The 5000-nt window shown below is 62.6% G+C and overlaps 1 pseudogene; it reads right to left on the reverse strand.

Annotated features, from left to right (window-relative positions):
* LOC124573647 overlaps window positions 1-5000 on the reverse strand; it is a 7978-nt pseudogene that overhangs the window by 2431 nt on the left and 547 nt on the right.

Below are 5000 nucleotides of genomic sequence, written 5' to 3' on the forward strand. Positions count from 1 at the left end.
GCTGTACCTCATCCATGCCTGCACCGTCGCAGGCTGGCCCTATCTTCTTCAGCGCCAGGAGACGGGACCGACGGAGGGTCGGACCCATCCATCGGCAAGATGGAATGCCGAGGCCCCCCTGGGCAACAGGAGCGTGGAAGTATCCCAGGGGGGTGTCCGCCGGAAGGCGGAACCATCTCCTGACGGCGGCCCGGATGGTAACGTCGGCCGACTTCAATGCACCCACCCGGGTGCGGCTGAGGGCCAGCCCGTGGTACAGGCCAGGGAGAAGCACGTTGGTGAGAGCGTGGAGGCGCTGTTGCGGCTTCAGCGGAGCTCGGGAGATGACGTCAAGCTGCTCCACCAGGTGGCTACGTGGATTGAAGACACAGCGACCCGCCGTGGAAAATTGCAGCCCCAGGTACCGGAAGGTTTCACCCACACGCAGGGCAGGCATGGTGGTATTGCCTGCTGTGAAGGTGACATTGCTGTCCACCTTCACCTTCTTCTCGCGCCCTGACGCGACTAAGGCGAGGGTGAAACACTTCCGGGCGTTGATCTGCAGCCCCAGGTGGGCGAGGGCTGCGGTAGCTGCGTCGATGAGGGACTGCAAGCCCCTCGGGGTCGCTGCAAACAGCAAGACGTCATCTGCAAGGGCCGCAGCGTTGACTCTGCGACCGAGGATCCGAGCTCCGATGTGGGAGGGCAGTTGGCCTAAAACGTAGTCCACCGCAAAGTTGAACAGGAGGGGGGAGAGGGGATCGCCCTGGCGAACGCCCCGTGCTGGCTGCACAGACACGCCCACGCCGGCGCCGTCCGCTATCACTGTCGTGCTGCCCTCGTAGCACCGCTCGACATACTCGACAAAGCAATCCGGCAGGCCATGCGCCTTCAGCACGGGGCGAAGGGCAGCATGATCTACCGAATCGAATGCCTTAGATACGTCGATCGATGCCACAAAGACAGAGCGGCAGGAGCGAACTGCGTCGGTGAGAGCAGTGTCCAAGATGAAGGTATTTTCCAACATCCCATCCCGAGGGATGAATGCCCGCTGACGTTCGTCCACAGCACAAGCGCGCATCAGGCGTGACGCGAGAACCTTGTGAAAGGTCCGCGCCAACACCGAGCAGACCGTAATGGGGCGAAAGTCAGCGGGGGATGTTGGTGCAGCCGTTTTCGGGAGAAGGGACGTCCGCGCGCGAAGCAGGCGTTCCGGAAGGGCGCGGGCCAGAAGGAAGAGATTCATCACTTTCACCAGGACTTCGTGCGGCAGGCGCCGCAACTCCGCTGGGGTAAGGCCGTCCGGCCCGGCTGCTGATCCCCTGGGCGGCAACGCGGCGGCGACCTCCTCATGTGTGACCGGCCCCCATATGCACTCGAGAGCGACAGGCTCTGAGTGCGGGAGGAGGCGGTCACGAATGAAGCCCGCGGTGGAGATGGGCTTCTTGGTGAAGAGGTCCGCCCAGAAGTCCAGCAGACCAGGGATGGCAGGTGGCGGCTGGAGCAGGGTGCCATCCAAGAGGCCGCGCACGCAACGCGCACGCGACCGTCGGAAGGCATCCTGCGTTCTCGCGTACTCCCAGCGGCGCCGCTTGCGCTTCTGCGTCGGCGGCGCGGCAGGCGGCCGCTTCGATGGTTGGCGCGGCCGCTGTGTCCTGGTGATCGATCTCTCCCCTCTGGACCCGACCGACGCAAGGGCATCCGGGAGCATGCCCAGGATGACATCGGGCGGCGTGCCCCGCCCCAGACCGATGACACGATCCAGGGCAGAGAAACGCTGGGCGGAAGCGGGTAGCCCCGCCAGATGCTCCCAGATGGCGGCGTCAGTCGGCCCCTCCGGCGGCGGCCCGGCGGTGTCGGCCGCGAAGTCCTCGGCTGCGTCGACGGGCGGCGCAGCGGCCTCGCCCGCGTCAGGCAGCGGGCTCGCCGCTCCCCGGCGGGACGCCGGCTCTTCCCCCCGACCGATCTCAAGCGCCTCCATGAATTGGCGGACAAGCTGCTTGTGGGCAGCTTGCCGCCGTCGGCACTTGATTGCCTCAAGCGTTCGGTCGGGGAACATCCTGATGAGCTCTTGATTTACAAAGAAGAACCGGGCGTCCCTCTCGAGGAACAGTTCGGCCTCTGCCTTGGCGAGCGACAGGACTTCTTCCTCCGTCCACCTCGCGCGATGCCTCTCCGTGACGATCTCCGCGTTGGCGGCCGCAAGGTGTTGTCGGCGGCGATGGACCCCGAGACCGTTTTTGGTGGTGAAGCTGCGGTGGCACTCACTACAGGCGTATACAGCTGCAAAAGTTACAAGATTTTCGGCACGGCCGGTTGGCCGGCTAGGTGCTGGGGGAGTTGGGGTGGCACCTTCAGCGGAAGGGCCACCACTTATTCTCTGGTTACTGCCCCCAACTAAAAAAGGGATAGTGCGAGGGGGGGCTGGTAACCCCCCCAAGCCCCTGGTGCGGTCTTCCACTCTGCTAAAATCAGCGGGCCCACGAGAAGGGGAGAAGACCGCAGGAGAGGAGAGGCTAAGAGGGCTAGGCCCATGTATTGCGCATCACTCTCCCTGTAACTATAACCCAAGGAAGGCACCTCGCAGCAGCAGCACGACTACATCAAGACCGCACTTCGAAAAGCCAAGTCCGGATGCAGCCACACCGCCGCCACTTGGCCACCTTAAGAGAGTCATAGTTACTCTTAAGAGAGTCATAGTTACTCCCGCCGTTTACCCGCGCTTGCTTGAATTTCTTCACGTTGACATTCAGAGCACTGGGCAGAAATCACATTGCGTCAACACCCGCTAGGGCCATCGCAATGCTTTGTTTTAATTAGACAGTCGGATTCCCCCAGTCCGTGCCAGTTCTGAGTTGATCGTTGAATGGCGGCCGAAGAGAATCCGCGCACCCGCGCGCCCCCGGAGGAGCACGCTAAGGCGGACGCGGCCTCGCAGCAAGGAAGATCCGTGGGAGGCCAAGGCACGGGACCGAGCTCGGATCCTGCACGCAGGTTGAAGCACCGGGGCGCGAACGCCGCGCAGGCGCGCGCATCCTGCACCGCCGGCCAGCACGAGGCCAACCAACGGCGAGAGCAGACCACGCCCGCGCTAAACGCCCGCACTTACCGGCACCCCTACGGCACTCACCTCGCCCAGGCCCGGCACGTTAGCGCTGACCCACTTCCCGACCAAGCCCGACACGCCCCGATCCTCAGAGCCAATCCTTATCCCGAAGTTACGGATCCAATTTGCCGACTTCCCTTACCTACATTATTCTATCGACTAGAGGCTCTTCACCTTGGAGACCTGCTGCGGATATGGGTACGAACCGGCGCGACACCTCCACGTGGCCCTCTCCCGGATTTTCAAGGTCCGAGGGGAAGATCGGGACACCGCCGCAACTGCGGTGCTCTTCGCGTTCCAAACCCTATCTCCCTGCTAGAGGATTCCAGGGAACTCGAACGCTCATGCAGAAAAGAAAACTCTTCCCCGATCTCCCGACGGCGTCTCCGGGTCCTTTTGGGTTACCCCGACGAGCATCTCTAAAAGAGGGGCCCGACTTGTATCGGTTCCGCTGCCGGGTTCCGGAATAGGAACCGGATTCCCTTTCGCCCAACGGGGGCCAGCACAAAGTGCATCATGCTATGACGGCCCCCATCAACATCGGATTTCTCCTAGGGCTTAGGATCGACTGACTCGTGTGCAACGGCTGTTCACACGAAACCCTTCTCCGCGTCAGCCCTCCAGGGCCTCGCTGGAGTATTTGCTACTACCACCAAGATCTGCACCGACGGCGGCTCCAGGCAGGCTCACGCCCAGACCCTTCTGCGCCCACCGCCGCGACCCTCCTACTCGTCAGGGCTTCGCGGCCGGCCGCAAGGACCGGCCATGACTGCCAGACTGACGGCCGAGTATAGGCACGACGCTTCAGCGCCATCCATTTTCAGGGCTAGTTGCTTCGGCAGGTGAGTTGTTACACACTCCTTAGCGGATTCCGACTTCCATGGCCACCGTCCTGCTGTCTTAAGCAACCAACGCCTTTCATGGTTTCCCATGAGCGTCGATTCGGGCGCCTTAACTCGGCGTTTGGTTCATCCCACAGCGCCAGTTCTGCTTACCAAAAGTGGCCCACTTGGCACTCCGATCCGAGTCGTTTGCTCGCGGCTTCAGCATATCAAGCAAGCCGGAGATCTCACCCATTTAAAGTTTGAGAATAGGTTGAGGTCGTTTCGGCCCCAAGGCCTCTAATCATTCGCTTTACCGGATGAGACTCGTACGAGCACCAGCTATCCTGAGGGAAACTTCGGAGGGAACCAGCTACTAGATGGTTCGATTAGTCTTTCGCCCCTATACCCAGCTCCGACGATCGATTTGCACGTCAGAATCGCTACGGACCTCCATCAGGGTTTCCCCTGACTTCGTCCTGGCCAGGCATAGTTCACCATCTTTCGGGTCCCAACGTGTACGCTCTAGGTGCGCCTCACCTCGCAATGAGGACGAGACGCCCCGGGAGTGCGGAGGCCGCCGCCCCGTGAAGGGCGGGGAAGCCCCATCCTCCCTCGGCCCGCGCAAGGCGAGACCTTCACTTTCATTACGCCTTTAGGTTTCGTACAGCCCAATGACTCGCGCACATGTTAGACTCCTTGGTCCGTGTTTCAAGACGGGTCGTGAAATTGTCCAAAGCTGAAGCGCCGCTGACGGGAGCGATTATTCCGCCCGAGAGCATCCCGAGCCAACAGCGGCGCGGGTCCGGGGCCGGGCCAGGTAGGTCCGTCATCCGGGAAGAACCGCGCGCGCTTGCCGGGAGCCCGAGCGCCCAAAGGGGCGAATCGACTCCTCCAGATATACCGCCGGGCAGCCAGCCAGGACACCGGGGCTCTGCCCAACAGACGCGAACCGAGGCCCGCGGAAGGACAGGCTGCGCACCCGGGCCGTAGGCCGGCACCCAGCGGGTCGCGACGTCCTACTAGGGGAGAAGTGCGGCCCACCGCACACCGGAACGGCCCCACCCCGCGGCGAGTGGAAAGGCAACCGGACA

Source organism: Schistocerca americana, unplaced genomic scaffold, assembly GCF_021461395.2.
Source record: "Schistocerca americana isolate TAMUIC-IGC-003095 unplaced genomic scaffold, iqSchAmer2.1 HiC_scaffold_184, whole genome shotgun sequence".
NCBI lineage: Eukaryota > Metazoa > Arthropoda > Insecta > Orthoptera > Acrididae > Schistocerca > Schistocerca americana.